Genomic DNA, 17,382 nt, shown 5'->3' with positions numbered 1-17,382 from the left:
CTCTGATTTATTATTTTTTAATACCAAGTTCTTTCCAGTGAGTAATTCTGTTGCACCTCTTTTTAGAGAATGAGACAGTGCTAAGAGTTAAATGCCTATGCAGTATAATACTATCCTCTATCATTACTAATTTCCAAGATATCTGTTTAAACAGAAGCTGTCACTTTCTGATCTGGCTTGAGCCTCCTGCCTGATTCATTTTGTAATGTCACGAACAGTGGATTGTGGATTCATGGAATAGAGCCGCTCTGATTAGAGATGAAGAAACTTCCTTTTGTACATGCACATCCTTATAATCAGCAGTGATGGGAAAGGAAATAAATAGTACAGTAGGCATGAATGGGAAATGTCCCTCTAAGAACCTCTCAATTTCACTTGAAGTTCTGAAATCTCAGTTTTCTCTGTCCTTAGCATTAACCCTTTCTTACCTTCAAGGGCCTTTCTTGTGAGATTGGTCCCTACCATTCTGCAGCCAGTATTTCTTCAGTGCTACTGGCCGTTGTCATTGTAATAGCCACAGGTTAAAAAAGTGGAAATGGGTCGAAAGAGTCATACTCTGTTGAAGGACCATTGAGCCAAATGTCTGCTACATGACACTCTGGTCATAGTCTTACAGAATATAGAGTGTAAGGAATATATTTTGATCCTCTAAAGATAGTGATCACTTTACAGAGCACTGTCATAGCCCCAGCTTCAGAAGCCCATTAGTTAATCTTGGGAAAGCTCAAGTGTGGGCTGGAGAGAGGTGGGAAAGAGAGTTCCCAACCAGGAGAAAAAATAGGTTTATCACCAGAAGCTATTTTTTGTAAATTGCTGATATGTTCCTTATGAAATACTGTAAGAAAAAGTGAGGGAGCAAATGAAAGAGGCAGTCATTAAAGTGAGAATGAAAAGGATGACATCGCCGTTGCTGGGTGTCAGTTGTGGTATAAGAGAAAAGCTGTGCTGGGTAGGAGGAAAGTAAATGAAGAATTGTGGAGATAGGAATATTTTTAATTGACAAGATGTTGTAGCTATCAGGTGCAATGAGTAGCTTAGTGATCAAGTGCAAATCCATATGCTAACTGCTGACATAAATTATTTATTCTGTTTATCTATTACCTCCATCTACAGGAACAGAGCCTCAAAAACATGAACTTATTAGGCCGCAAACGTAAAACACATTTTCACTGTGGCTCAGCTTCTTTGGGGAAGAGAGGGTGGAAATTTCAAACCCCCAAACAAATATGTCTCTTAATTAACTTTTCTCACCATCTGTGCTTACTTATAGCTGAGGCAAGCGGTACCAGTGACTTGTGAGATTGCTTTCAATGCTGCCTCTTTAGGCCAGCTTTTCAAAGCAGCAATCACATGCAGTTAATTCTGATCAGATCAGCTTATCAGCTCAGTTCATTGTAGTGCTTTCATAATCATTCGTGTGTGACAGCCCATTAAAACTTGGCCAGGCCTTTAAAAAAAAAATTAAAAAAAAATCACGAAATCACGAATGTGTTTTACATTCAGCCTTTGAGGTATCCAGTGTATTTGTTTTGTGTATTAACCTTTGAAATTGAACTTCCGTGAAGGGTTGTAGGGAAAAGTCACCGGTAATATAGGACTTTAGCCAAAGTAGTTTACTATATTTTACCTCAAAGAGTAGTTTTATTTAAATATATATATATGATGCTGTGGTAATTGTGTTAAATGCTGTCTGTGGCTCTGCTTGGCTCCTGCAAAGGTACGATGTTGCGGTTGCGGCCCGCCAGACCCAGGAGGGCTAATGTGGCTTGTGAAAGGCCACTGCCCATGGGTGGCTCAGGTTGCCCAAGTGAGGTTTTCCTTTCTGGAGGGCTTTGGGTGGATGGCAATTACAGTTTGAAGGTGATTGCCCTGGTCGGAAATGGCAGGGCCTCTCAGAGCGGAGAGCACTGATAACGCAAATGTTTCAACTGAATATTTTTTCAAAAAGTCTAAAAAGAGAAATTCCACCTAAATTTCAGTTTGGAGATGTTTGGTTTCAGAATTCTGATTTTTATGTGTGAATGCTGTTTTAATGTTTTTTTTTTTTTCCTGTAACCACTATTCATTTACGCATCACATATTATGTCCTGTTATTGTTTCTCAACAAATTAATTGAAGAATGTTGTGGATTGATATTTGTTGACATCTTTTATAGATTTGTCTCTAGCTTGTATTTTAAGAGAAAAAAACCATTTCACACAAAAAACACAGGGCAAAATGTTTTTTTCTGAACTATTAATATTAACAAGATTGGACAAAAACCTCTGTATGTAACTCTTGTGCACTTATTTTCAATAACAAGGATTTCTTTGTAGAAAATATAATTGAAATCTTTGAAATGACCAAAAAGTATGTATAGATATATATCCACAATATTGGTAAAATACGTACTGCTGAAAAGTTTCCCACCACCTCCTAGTGCTAATAATACCAACCTTGTAGGAGATGGGAACTTTTTGTTTACAAACAGACTCTATGGAATTTTCTTGCTGATTCTACGTTTTTCTTCTTCATACTGAAGTGGCAGATACATGCAGAAAGAAGGTATTTTTGAATAGACTTGAAAAATACAAACCAGATGCTGCCTTTTTTCTTTCTTCTTTTTTTTTTTTTTTTGAAAGAAGGGAAGAAAATTCCCTAAATTTAGAATGTAAAATAGACTTGTAGGAGGCAGTAAATACAGATCTCAGTAAATGTCTATAATTTACAGCTACAGATATATATCTACCTATACATATCTCTACACGTATTTGTGTCTACATTCATATATGTGTGTGTGTCTATATATATGTATATACGTGCTTCTAATGTTTATTTTGGTTTTGGTTTTCTGCTTTAATTTAGCAAATAGGAGGTCCGAGGTTCTAATTTAGCTTCTGCATCTCATTTTCAGTGAGCCAGACATGTCGTCTTCAGGATTTGTTAGTAAAGGTGGTGCGTTCCTCCAGGCTCCAGAGAAAATCCTGGTATTGGGGCTGGAGAGTAGATGCTACAAACTGCCAACCTGTCACATGTTTTGGAGATACTTGACACTCTTGGAAAGATTGATTCTTTCAAAAGGCCAGCAACTGTGTTGCTTTCATTTTAAATAATTAACGTGCTCAGGAGACTTCCATGTTGTATTGCAGCCCCCAAAGGTGAAGAGTTTTGGACTAATCTGAACAAATACTGCTTCAAATAATTTTGCTGATGGAGTCTTTCTCTTCTCTCTTAATTTTATTTGGGGGTATTGATTTAATATAAACCCACCAGTTTAGTGAAGGTATAGGGGATAAAAATTCTGCTCTTGCACTTAGACTTACCTCCTTGCCTTGAGGCTTTATTTATTGCAGTTTTGTAAATGGGATGATACTCAACAGCACTGTCAACAGCAACTTCTGTTTACAAAGGGAGCTGGAAGAAATGCATGTCTGTGGGAAATACTGATTTCTCAAAATCAAAATGTTCTTTTGATGAAATTTCAGGTTTTTACACTTAACAAATTTCAAATGTTGCTTTATTGGAAACCCAAATGCTGACCAAAGATCATTTGTCCCTTACTGTTTCCTGGCCTATGTTCCACCAGGGATTTAGACACTTTGTTAAGAGCACATGATCTAAAAAAGATCAAAATCCTAGAGTTCCTTGCATGGCCGTGCTTAATCTGCTAAGCAATCTGAATTTTGGTCTTTGCCACCTTTCTTGAAGTGTTTGCTGTTGCTTTTATTAGCTGTGTTTCCTTTAAAAGAAACACCCTGGGAAATAATGTGATCTGTGTGTCTGTCTTGGGCCTGTTTTCCAGTCACTGCTCTACCTTTGGCCAGTTTCAAGATGAAAGTTACTGTGGAAGGACTTACTCTGTGTTGGAGAGACTGGAAACGTGTGAAAGGGGTTCCCACAGGACACATGAAGGAGGGAGCTGGAGTTTTTGAGAGTGAAAACAGAAATCCAGAAGAAACCAGGCTGTTTTTTTTCCATGCTACTCAAGGAACAACTCATCATAGTGCTCTGTTTACTTTTTTCCTGGATGAGGACTCTGTTGACCTCAGAATTGTGCCAACGTACTGTAAAAGAAGGTCCCTGTCCCAAAGCGTGTAACTAGATGGGACAGAAAGTAGGAAGGGAAGCAGGGGCACTGAGAGAAGGGGTCCTACCCAAGGTCATGCAGCTGTTGAAGGAAAAGAATGGCAGTAGGCTTTGGTTTTCTTTAATTGCAAGTTGGTACCTTATCTGTCAAACCAGGCTGTTTTTCTGTAGTTTTCCAAGTATATACCAAGACAGTGTTTAATTTTGTTCTAAACCCTGTAACTATAAGGTGATGGAGGTGTTTCCTGAAGACCAAAACTTCTAGCTGAAAGCAGGTACGGTTAGCTATGTTCTTTGCTTTTAACCAGTGTCTCTCTTCTGACCTGTATCAGGTTCTCATTAAGGATGTTAAATACAGACATTTGTGCTTTTGGTAAAAAGAGACATGCTTCCTGCAAGGGCATCTCCTGCCAAAGCATCACTCCTTTGTTTATTTGCTTTTATTTTATTTAGGGGCTGTCAATATTTTAGTATAGTTTACCGTGGTGTTCCTCTTTATAGTTGCAAGATGGACTGCCTGGATTTTACCAAATAGGTTACCTTTAGGTTCTACAAACAGCAGTGTTTTTTCCATTTGGTCCGTTCATGTGCAAATACCCATCTTCCTTGGGGATACAGGCAGCTTCCATGCAAGAGGAAAAAAATGTGAAAGGGTTTGGAAATATCACAACGATCTTTGCGGAGAGTCTCTATGGTATTTTCACCTTTGGTGCTTTTTTCTCATCTTTTTATGCATTAGTCCTTTGGCATGGTCAGGTGCTAGGAATGTCCTGGCACCAAAGGCAAATGCTCTGTGGAGGCTCTGTCCTTCTGCCCTGGTGCCCCTTCCTTGCATGTCTGCCAGCATGGCTCTGATGAAACCAGCTCTGCCAAGCACTTGCAGTCAGTAACAGCAAAACTCAGCCTTTATGTACAGCGTGGTCGCAAACCCTCTACGGTTGGACTCGATGATCTTAAAGGTCTTTTCCAACCTAAATGATTCTATGATTCTATGTTCTATGAAAGTGTGAAGGTTGTCAGGGGATCTAGGTTGCAGTCTGTTCCAGCATATTCACTTCTACTCTATGCTAGGTTCTACTACTGCATCTCTGTGTGTTCTTGGAAAAGCCATGCGGCTTTATTTTTCCCCCCATCTTTATTTCTTCATTTGTGTCATGTAAATGAGGAAGTTTGCCACAAACACTTAGATGTACTGCTGATTTTTTTTTTTTTGTCAGTGATTTATTTTAAAAGTAGGCTCTCTTAAACTTCTAGAAAGCACCTCAATTTTTGCTTTGTTATCCAGCTAGTCTTTCTTTGATTGAAAACTTCCCTTTCTTCAGAAGCTGCACCAGTAGAAATCGTCATATTGTATACAGCTGGATGAAATGTTGGATTGAGTTGCTTTCCTGCCAAACTATAAAGTGATTTTCTTTTTAAATCTTTGTTTCCATTTGGACACTACTTAGTGACTTTTGTCTGCTTAAGGAGGACAGGTGCAATTATTTACCTCTAAGTCCCAGGAAAGAAATTGTAATTCTGCGTGGTGTCTAAGAAAGGAATGTAATTCACTCCCCACATAATACATTATGCAGGTCAAACAGAGTTGTGAAAGCTGTAGCATCATCAAGGAGAGCATACGATGAACAATGCTTGGTACCAAATCAGGCTGTTTATCTTAATACTTTATTTGGGAGTAGAAAAGTAAAAAAAATTAATTATAGATTGAAGCTTGATAGAATTATCTTTTCAGTCTTTTAAGGACAAAGTCTCTTGGCACTGCTATGTGAGGAAAAGCATGTGTGAAGGTTCTCCAACTAGTTCATTGGGATGTAGATTTTAAAGCAGTGGTAGTAGATCCATCTTTATTTAGATAATTTAATCTTTTTATTTCTTCTTTTTCTCTTTTGTTTTTCCTTTTACCATGATGAAAATGGGAGCCAAGACTTCAAAAATGTAGCACAGAATTTGTTTCTGAAGGGAGGAAGTTCTCACTCCTTAAAGAGCAACCCTGCCTACCACTGAGTTAAGATACTCTGACTACAGAGAGGTTTCAGCCCTGAGTGAATATATTTAATAGATTAATGATGGAAGAGATCTGTTTACAGAACAAAATTCTGCACTGGATAAACTAACAGAGTTTCTAGCTGTGGTCACTTACAACTGCAGAGCAGCTGTGTCCCAGCATACTTGTTGCTTGAGAATTACACAAAATGAAGAGATTTAATTTAAAGATATTTAGTTCCAGTTTCAAGACCTTTTTTCCCCACCTGTGGGGAAAACCTGTCAGTTTACTGTTCGTATGTATCCTGGCTAAGTCTTTTCGTTGCAGTCCCTATTTTTACTTGCTGATAAGTTTATGACACTTGCACCTTTCTGGGAGAAACCTACCAGGTCTGGTCTAATCCTAAAGGCAAGTTGCCACAGAATTTTGAGTAGAGTCCTTCTTGCTGCTTCATTGTCAAAGAAGTCAGATACACATTTCCCACTTTTGTTGAAATAAATAATTTAATCATCAAATCTTTTCCTCCCCTGAAATGCAAGACAATGATTTATAGAACAGATACCAGTCCTTTCAGGCAGTTAAACATTCATGCTTTTTTTTTCCCCTCTCCTACACAGGATCAGTTAATTTAAGAGCAGAGAGATAAACTCGATGCTTTCCAGTAGAGGGTGTCTGAAGCAGATGTTTGGTCATTTTGATTTTTCTGAAATGCAAAATGGAGTAATTTTGTGATTCTCTGCCATGGCTTTTTTGTCCTCTTTTCTTGCAGCAGAGGAGTTAATTCAAGGTTAAAAGGGCAAGAGAAAGAGGACAAAGCATTTGATTTGTTGTTCTTACAGCCAAGTATCATACAATAGGCAAACTGAAGATGGAAACTATATCTGCTTATGGTAAGATCTATAATTCCCTTCAGAGAAAATACAGACTTCTGTGTAGATCTAAAAAATGCTCAGAGTCTGGGAATAAACAGCTGTGCTGCTGTTCCAGGACTGAGTGTACCACATGACATTCACTTTGTTTCCCTTGAAATGTTAGTGAAGTAGAAAAAAAAAATCACATAACATTAATAAAAGAAAGCCAAGCATGTTAGCGCTTTTGTGAAGGCTAAGTTGCATGGCTTCATGAATAACTGCTTTTTAAAGGGCAACCAGCATTGAAATCTTGTTAACTGACTAAAAAGAAATTAATTGATTTGAAGGACTACATGCAATTTTGGTGTTTTATTCTAAGATGTTCCATGTGAACAAACCCTTTTTTCTAGTCTTGTTAACATCATTAGGGGTGTTTGTGTTGGCGGTGGTCTCTCTGGGTAGAGTAACTTGCATGATTAAAAATAAAAATATTTTTCCTTATTTAAGAAAAAAAAAGAGAGGGGGAGAGGAAAGATTTTTTTTCCTCTGAAAAAGGAATGATAAACCCATACAGAAGGAAAAGTGCCAATTAAATCATGTTTTTGGGGAAATTAATAACCCTGTAAATAACAGGTCAAATATAAGGAAGAAGGGAAAAAAACCCAAATATAATCTCTTTCAGCAAAAGAGAACTTAGATTGTAACCTGTAACATTCTTAAGGAATTTTATTTTCACCATATTTTAGTCCTAAAAAAGCCAACACCCTACCCTCCACCCCCAAAAAAACTCAACAAAAAACCAGACCCAACAGAGATGTCCTTCCCACTCAAGGAATGCTTTTTAGACTGACCTTGTACATTTTTAAAAGTCATATGCCTGGAGAAAAAAACCCATCTAATTTCCTACACCCAAAGTCAAAATACCCCATTCTGCTTTAAACTAAAGTGCATCAAGTGTAATTCAAAAGCAGATGTAAATAAGGCGAGCAGTCACAAAGGGATGAGTTGCTGGTCCAAACAGGGAACTGTAGGAGAAACTTGAGAGTCATCCTGCCCAAATTACATAGCTGGAAGGAGAAGCTTTTTTCTTGCTTTGCACAATACTTGAGTTGTGTGAGGAAGGGAAGCTTTCTTCAACGAAGTGCTTACTACAGTGACGTCCAGTGATGGCTGTGGTACCATCAGATCTGCAGCTGCATATGAGACTCCTTGCTGATATATTGGACGTTTATAATGCACCTTCCAGTCTGAACAGGTGATGGTCTGTATCGCTGCGCAGAATGTTTCCCACAGATATTTCACTTTTGCTTTTCCCTCTAAAAGGCCACTTTGTATACGCTTGCTCTGTCTGTGTAGAGAATACAATCAGCCAAGCTCTCAGATGACCAGAGGTAATGAAGTCCCATTGGCCTCAACCAAGATATTCCTGTTTGTATTCACTGATGGTCTGATGAGCAAAAGTTGCCACGGGGTGTGTTTGACTCCGACATGGACTTCTTTGCATGTACTTAAGTCTTTATTGCATTGATACGCTGAAACAAGCCTGGTTCCTGTGGTTCTAAAAAGACGCAAATTGGTTCTCTGAGTTTTGCCCTGACCACGTTGCTTTAATCACATATATATGCTGGTTTGTTCTGTCCCCTTCTGGCTTTTCTTGATATCATGGGAGAAAGGAAAATACCTTTTTCACATGAGGCTAAGAGGTTTTTTGGTTTTTTCCACTATTTTCTTTCCTATGTATTGTTCTTTCACAAGTGAAGTGAATCCCCCACCTACCTGTGGGGATTTTAAGAAAATAATCTTTTAATGTGGAAGTGTTTATGTTCTCATTAAGGGGTGAACATAACATCGATTTCCTCTACCTTCACCCAAAACCTAATTTCAAACCATAGTGGCTGGGGATAAGTCTGCTCACCAGGTTTAATGGTGTTTTACTAGTTTAATTAGGCTTTGGGTTTAAGGTGTTTCATGAGAAGAAGAGGGCTTCTCAATAGTTGGGTTAAAAAGGCAGGGAGAAACAGCAGCCGTAAGGGCACTTTCCCATGTACTTGAGCATGATTAAATGTAGCAGGGGGTTCTTCCTTCACTGAGTAAATTACCTTTGTCCCACGTGTATATTGATATAAACTTTAAACATTGGGCTTTGCAACATATCTCAGGCTGCTTCTCTCGCTGCTCAGGGTCAAGAGAGAAATTCATGAATGCTGACAGGAAATCTCTTTCTAAGTATAAGGAGTAGGTGTCCAGTTTCTCAGATAAACAGAAGATTAAAATTGTCAAATTCTTTGTGTGTTTACTTTTAAACAACGCACACGGCAAATGAAGGAACCTTTTCACCAGATGTGTATTAGTGATTCAGATGCCACATCGTTTCTCTAGTGTCATACATAAAAAATCCCTTGAAAAATCTGCCTCCCTATACAGGTTGTTTTAGCCTGGTACAGCGATTCAGAAAAGTGTTGGTTTGGGTTATTTGTTACTATTTTAGAAGCCAAAAGATCTGAGCCTTCAAGAAACCCTACCTGACATTGCCAGATGCTACTGAAGTGATAGTTGCATCAGGGTGCCACAGGGTTTTAATAGGAAGAGTGTGCATTTCTTTTACGGTGTAGGAAATGGAGAGCAGTTCATAAACTTTTTCATTTTCTCTCCTACTCTCCCATCTTTATCCATCTTAAAATATTTTTCTTCTCTGTAGCATTATGACAGATTTAAGACCAAAGCTGAAACATAAGGCATAAATAAATGAATACATGATCTTTTTAATCCAAATGTAATTTGTTAAAATCTGTTCAAAATCTTGTCTAATAGGCTAACCTATATTTAAAAATTCTATAAATCTTACTCCTTGTATCTGGAATTAATTTAAACCATTTGGGACTGCTAAATGTTGGTTATTTATTAAATATAGTATCAATATTTTTATATTTTTACATTTTAATTTACTAATATTGAACCAAACAAAAAGTTTCCTTAAAGTTTAATATTGAGATGGCAAAAACTTGCGATGTGCTTTTCAGTCAAGCTGAAGACATTTTCTCGGATCCTGTTTTTATAAGAACATGACTAACAGTTAAAAAGAAAATAAAATGGTTGAAACCAGGGTGCGTAAATTTTTAGGTACTAAAATGAGACCAAACTAACTCTAACAAAACACTTCTGGCTGTATTCGCTCAGTCTGTGCCTCAGTCACTGTGCCTCCCGTGGGCTTATTCCTTCTGAATTTGGGGTACACAGCCTTCTGTATGGAGGCCAGAGCAAGGTGGGATTTAGGCCCATGAGGTTGTGCCATCTAGTGACAATTCACCCCACAGAAGTCACCGACTACCAGGGACTCTTGCCAGGGCTTTCATGCCACTACCAATATACATCGGCTCCCAAAATATCTTAAGTGACATTTGCTCAACAGCAAGCTTTTTATCTCAGTTTCTGACTGAGAAGTACTTCAATGAATATCCTTGTTCATTGACTACATACTAGTTTTAAACATTTGTTCCATTTTAGCCGCTCTTGAAGCATGCTATTTCTAGTTCTTGCTCTGAATGCGCTATTTAATAATGATGGTGGGCAGAATAGTCATATCACTAATAATCTTCTTAACCAATCTATTGTGCAGCTGAACAGATCAAGTTAAAGCAGAAGGCGGAGGGGTTTGGAGGCAGTTTCCCTATCGTAAAAATGTAAGACCATTCACTTGTACATCGATTCAGATTTGAAAAAAAAAGCAAATTGCTGATCTGAACAGAAATATATGCCAGTCAGAATAACTATTGGCCTCAATGAAAGTTATTTTGTTGGAGAAAGGGATTTGATATTCAGGAGACTCTTTAGCTGTGGTAGTTGTTGAGTATTGCTTATTCAGGCAGTAGAATTGTTGGGCTGAAGCAAGAAAAGTTTATTAGTCCTGCCTTGGGCATCAAACTATTGGATTTCATGTAATTTCAGCAGGTTTATAGGAAATATTTTACACCTTCATGAGTAAATGTGAAATTTCGGGCATCAAGAAACTACATGAGCATTGTATTTTTTTTATACCATTTTCCAAATAGTGGTTGGTTCTTTGAGACCATATTGTTTTTATTACAATAAGCATTATTTATCCCTCTGTAGTGTTGGTGCTCATTTTCTTTTTTAAAGAGAATATAAGAACGAGTGCTGATACAAGGTACTGCATAACTTTGTTAAAAAAAAAAGCGAGGGGGGGCTGGGGGGATGGTGGAGATCTGCCTCAGACAGATGAAAAATGCCCAGTATGTCAAGGAAAATATATTCCCCAGTGTCATTTCATGCTCCGCAGGGGTCTGTTTTCTTGAGTCCAGTGCAAATGCATACTCTCAAGAAAGCCATTTTCTGCTTAATGTGGAAAAGAAGAATAAAGCAATTTTTTATTCCACTTTTATACAATCTTGTCAGGAAAGAAAGGTGGATGAAGAATTGCAATCTTCAGAGATGCCATCAAGACTCCCTAAACGCAAACCTTATCAACCCCAGTTTGTAATCATGTCAAATTTCACAAATTAAGCAAGACTGGATTCTGCTTTGGACACCTCCAAGGAAAACCCATGATACAATACGAACTAGCATGCACAATTCCTTAAGCAGGTCTTGTTTTCCTCTGAGTGAACAGTGATGAGATGAATATGGAGAAAGTATGCAAGCCCTCCCTTCTGTTCCCAGGAAGAGGTTCTCCACCAGCCCTCTCACCCCCCCACCCCCCAAAATTAAACCTTGCTCTGACCTATTTTCATATTTCGTATTCCCTGCGCTGCGTGCCGGAGAGCAGGCATAGAGCAGCGCTGAGAGTTCATGCACCCGCCTGCAAAGAGAGGGAATACGGTGCAAGAGCAAGCTAAGACAGGAGAATTGATCTCTTCAATATCCCGGTGGCAGACACGTAGTGTTCAGTTCCTAAATGAGTCTAAACAAAAGTTCCTTGTGCCATTTGAAATGTTGTAGGGGTTATCCTTCCTTGCCTACAGCTCCTGCTCTGGAGGACCACAGGTCTCCCGTAGGTTTTGTGTGATACCTGCCAGGCCTCTGCGGTTGCCGGGGGTACTCTAGGCCATCTCAGATGGCACTAGGCAGCTATAATTAGGCAACTTAATCAAGCCTTTAGTTCCTAGGACTGCTTTGCCAAATATCTAATTTTAGCTGTCAATGATGCAATGAGTGGACATTTCAGATGCTGCAGAAAATGAGAATTGTCACCATATGACCCACCAGATCTGCCAACCTGAATGAAACGCTCAGCAAACCATGAAAAATTCAAAGACCATCACCTGTAAATGGGAGTGTACGCCCCAAAATGAACTTATTTTTGGCTAGTCACTTTACTTCCATTGGATTTTATGCATCAGTGGGGAGAGTGCTGTGCAGTAGTAACAGCAAATGAACCCAAGGAGAAAAAAACAAAAAGCCTTCCTGAGATTAATTAATGTAGACATTAACACCATCATTGAATATTTTGATGAAGACTCCAAATCTCATAAAATGAAATCCTACAAAGGATTTACTTTCATTATAGGTCAATTTAAGCCTATATGTTTGGAGAAAAATGTTTCTTTATCTTGGTAGTATTTTATTAAATAAATAAAAATTGTAACATAGCAATAATTTTCCTGGAGTACTGCACGATAATAAACTAACTTGCTAGGATGGGTGGGGAAAGAGGTAGTAACACTATTCATTTTAACAAGCTGCCTTGATAATACTCTGCTGCATCACTTCCAGAATGCATAAGTAGTAATGTTTGGAATATTTCTGAATGTGATTAGGAAATTCACCTTTCATTTCTGCATCTGTTCTTAAATAATATGAATATAAAAATAACAGTATTCCTGCAATTGGTAATGGAGACAAATGCATATGCTCTGGGGAATGGCATCTATGAGAATGCTCCCACAGAAAATCCTCGTGCTCTTCCTATTGATGCAACAGTTAAAATATTTTCATGTTATATTCCATCCCCATATGGTTTTCTTCAGTGTTGTTTTCTTAGTTGATGGAGGGAAATTCCCTAGACACATTTTACATAATTGCTTGTATGGTTGCTGTTGCTTACATTTGTTCTGTCAATTGTGGATAGTTCTTATTTCCAACTATTTTGTTAGAAGTGTTCAGAATGCTTAAAAATGCTGGAATAAAGTATATTTAACACAGCCACCCACTTGCAGAGCTCTACAGAGCTGGAATTCATCCCTCAACTCTTCTCTCAGCACCCAGCTCTGTCTCATGGAAATACCTTTGCTGTTTTCTTTTGCTTAGTTTAACACTTCTTTTATAATTTGTTTTTGTTAATTTTTAGAAATTACTTTGGTAGTTGTGGAAGATATGTTTTCACCACTGGTTTTATTTGCAAACTGCTTTTACCCCCTCTGAGGCAATGCGGGCTATTGAAAGAAGCCCAGGCTCTAGAGCCAGGAATTGTAAGGTTCCCCCGCACTTTGGTTGACGATGATTTTCAGATTAATTAATAAAAGGATTCTGTAGCATCCTACAAGTATTGGCAGTTATCCTCAGTATTTCAATGTGGGAACATTTCCTTTATAGCTTAGGAGAACGGATGTACAGTGAAATTAGATGAGGAGCATTACTGAGATTGGAACTCATGTTTCTTATTACCTACCACCTCGCTAAACGTACCAGAAGGTATTACCCGCTTTTTCGGTAGCATTTTCCCCCATAGCAGAATGATGCAGTAATACTTGCCATTAGCCATTCTGATATTTTGAAACTAATATCAGTTCTGAGACGGCATTAAACCTGTGTGCATAGAGATGATTGCCTGAGGTGGGGATGAAGGTGGGCTCCCCACACGGATCTCCTCGCAGCATTTGGGATATTTTTTCCTCAGCATGTTTGATCTCTCACTCTGAAAGTTGAAGTACAAAAAGTCAAATGAAATCTGACCTGGTCAAATAAAGTATTTTTTCAATAGACTTGCAGAAGCCTCCACAAATTGGATCTATGATTTAGAGAAGTTACAAAGGTTTTTGGTTTTGTTTGTTTGGTTGTTTTTTTGTTTTTTAATTCCAAAAGAGTGTGCTCTTGGACATATTAGAGGTGACATGAGGGTGAACGCTTCTGAAGCATATGGTCTGCAAAGACCTATTCAATACATTAATCTTTAAAAACTCAAGTATCCTGTCTTGTAATAAAATAAGATGACAAATCTCATAAGGCAAGTTGTTATATTTGGGCTTTCTTCATTTACTGAAAAATGACTTGGGAAAAACTACCTGAAAGTCAAAGCAAAAGCAATAGATTGTGCCTGTAAGAAATCATAAAGTTCATTATGTACACAAAGATGTGGCAAAGGAGGAGAGCTGAATTTTTAGTAGCAGTGGATGAAAATTAAAATAATCCTGGGTAAGTAATATGTTGCAAAGTGATAGTTCACTAGATGTTTGAAACTCATTTGAATTCAGCACTGACGATAAGTGAGATCTTAACAGAATATTTTATAGTGGCTTTTCAAGTCCTTAATCTGTAGGACAGAAAATTTTTTATTTGATACCTGCATAAAACAAACAAAAAAAAGTTTTTTACTTTCTTTTTATACGATGAATTTAGAATACTTGTCCAGCTTTATATGTTCCCATAATAACCCATCGCTGGGGAAATAGTCTGTCAATTATTCCTGGTTTTAATTTCAGATTTTTACATTCTGCTTTTAACACAAAGAAGGTGAGAAGTAAAACTAATTTCCCAAGTGATTTTGTTTTTCTTCATAATGAGAAATGTAATTTGTAATGTTTCAGATGATGTAGAAATCAGCTACAGATTTAAATGGCAAATTTCTACTTCCCATTAATATGACAATTCATTCCAGCTGAAGAGCCACCTTTCCTTGCATATGTGGATATCCTGCCATGGGTCATATCAGCAGGAGGGGCTGAACTTGGGAGTGTTGTGGAATTTTTGGGGTTAGTTTTGGTTTTTAAACTACTTATAATGAGCCATAGTCATCTATCAGGATTAATTTTAGGATACTTAAGGAGAAGCACTTTCTATTTGAGCTCTATTTGCTGTAAATAAATAGCAAGCTGAGACAGCTACATAAGCCAGCCACCAGCACAACTGTAGTTTCAAATCTAAATAAGCATACAAAGGGAACAGCCCTGAGAATCTGATAATGAGTCACGATCTGATGCCACAGGAGGTTTAGGGTATTGCTAAATGTCTTTGACAATAGTTTACGATCCAAAAAAAAAAGCAAGTTATCTGCCTGAATATCTATTAGACACAGGACACTTTAAAGAAGTGAAGAATATTTATTTGGTGAAGGAGAGTTCAGTGAAGTAACCTCAGTTTTGCCTGCTGTTCATTAGTAATTTCATCACAGAGTAAGAATTTTAACCAGTCTGTTAAACATTGTTCTCCAATACAGGTCCCCAAATACGTACATTAGCATTTTTTCTAGCCTTCATTTTCGTGCAAGTAGTATGGATCTGCCAATTTATACTTCAGACGACTTCTTTCCATTTTGAGGCATTTTCCCACAATGTTCTTCAAAGCGCAGAGCTAAGGGCGTGTGGGTTTGGCTCGGGTAATCTGGACAGGATTGGAAGTTTGTGCCAGCGAAGCGGCAGGATCAGCTCGCTGATGAGGTGGCTTCACTTGTTATTCCCCGTGCTTGGACTCCCCAGTTCTCTTGAAAGGTTTGGTGGTTGAGAAGAAGATTGTGGCTGTATCTCAAAATATTACCTCAAAGATAGCCTGAATATCTGGTGAGAAGTTACCCTGCAGCTGCTGTTGTGTTTTGTTTTCATAAATTCAGAGGCTCGGGCCATGCTTGCCACAAAGGGGTTATGGGCTGGCACGAGAGGCAGCAAGCAGATAGAAAAAGGCGGAGTAGTGCAAAAAAGCCAGGCGATGGTGTTGGTTGAGGTTATGGGAACGTGGTGGCGTGGGAACGTAAGTGAGCAAAACAAAGCTCTATCTAACCCAGTCATCTCTTCACCAGTGACAACACAGATGACTAAGACATGGTATGGGAGCAGGGCAAACTCGCAGTGCTGGACACTGCTGCTCTCCCAGCCTCCCAGGGCCTGGGCTGAGGCGCTTTCTGAGCCAGAAGTGTTGGGGGTTTTTTAACTACCAACATTTTTGGAGGCATTGCGGCAATTCTAAGGAAAGACGGGAAGAACAATTGTTCTCACAGATTTTTAGGGAGAAGTCCTCCCGTAAGCAGTTCCTGTGAGGGACAGCCTGGGGGAAACATGTATTTTTGACAATTTAATACATGGTTAGTGGGGACCGAGATTAAGATTGCAAGTAGGAGCTGACTTACTAGTACAAAATGAGAAAGAATAAATAATCCTTGCATGTGAGAGTGAGGGTCTCCTTAGAAAGATAGATTGCTGTTGTTTCTGGTGGAAGTGGAATTATTCACTTGCCTGTATTGAGATCCCTCTCTTGCCTGTAGTGTCTGAAGCAGAAGAGAAACTTCCCCAAGCAGTAATGGCTGTGGTAGCCCATTAGTCGTACAGAAACTGAAGCCAAGCTACCCATGGGCTGAAGGGTTAGGAATTGAATAGCTAAGATGGTAGAAGGACTCAAGTGCCTTCTGAGGTTTTACTTAAGCTGCTGCCAACTGACTCGATACCTCTCATCTGAACAAACACTTGAAGTGAAAATATTTCTGTGTTTTCCCAGTGAATTGTTTCATTAGTCATCAATAACTCTTGGGTGTATGTAAAACCACCTTCATGAACAAGTGCAACAAATAGCTTGAAATCTGAGGAGAAATATTTTTTTAAAATTGTAGAACTTAATATTGTTTTTTTTAAAATCTGCTTATTCCCATGATATTTTTCTGAATAAAATTGAAATATAACAAAGTCTTTGTTTTTAGGACAAAAAGTTAGGTTCAATTTTAATTATGTCATCAGAACACCTGGACTGCATTGTCAAAGTATGAAGACTATCAATATGTATGGGGCACTGTCACATTAAGTAAACATTTCCCAGTACATCTGTTATCTTCATCCTCTTTCTTTTTGGAGTAATGTAATATTCAGTGAGATAGACAACTGTCCATGCTGGGAGGTATGTGAAGGAAAAGAATTCTTTTTTTTTTAATTTAAATGTGAGGGAAAATAATTAAATAAAATGCACAATTAAAAATAGATATAAATAATACACAAAGTGTACATTAATTATAGACTGTAGTTACTCCGTATGGGCCAAATTTTGGCTAAATCATCTTGCAAAACAGGCCCTATATTCAGATCAGACTTTTGGTCTTTGGCAGATAATAATCTTTCCCTCCTAGCAGGTCACGGACAAATTCCATATTTCCATCAATTCCAAAGTATCTATTGTTTACTGCTCTAGCAGTTAGTGCTCTTCTCAGTTTGAAATGCATATACCTGGACATCTTGGAGCTTCAGGAGACAGCAAGGTAAATTCAACCATAACGCCCCAATCCAGGTGCCTTGGAGAGTGGTGGAGAGAAGTTCTTGGCCATGCCCATGGATG

At 38.3% G+C, this 17,382-nt stretch overlaps 1 protein-coding gene across 6 annotated transcripts in view; it reads left to right on the top strand.

Annotated features, from left to right (window-relative positions):
• The window catches only part of RBMS3 (RNA binding motif single stranded interacting protein 3), a 720,759-nt gene that overhangs the window by 225,839 nt on the left and 477,538 nt on the right, over nt 1-17,382 (top strand). The window lies entirely within an intron of this gene.

This window comes from Grus americana, chromosome 2, assembly GCF_028858705.1.
Source record: "Grus americana isolate bGruAme1 chromosome 2, bGruAme1.mat, whole genome shotgun sequence".
Classification (NCBI taxonomy): domain Eukaryota; kingdom Metazoa; phylum Chordata; class Aves; order Gruiformes; family Gruidae; genus Grus; species Grus americana.
The sequence above is the reverse complement of the archived record's forward strand: the minus strand, read 5'-3'. Positions and strand labels throughout refer to the sequence as shown.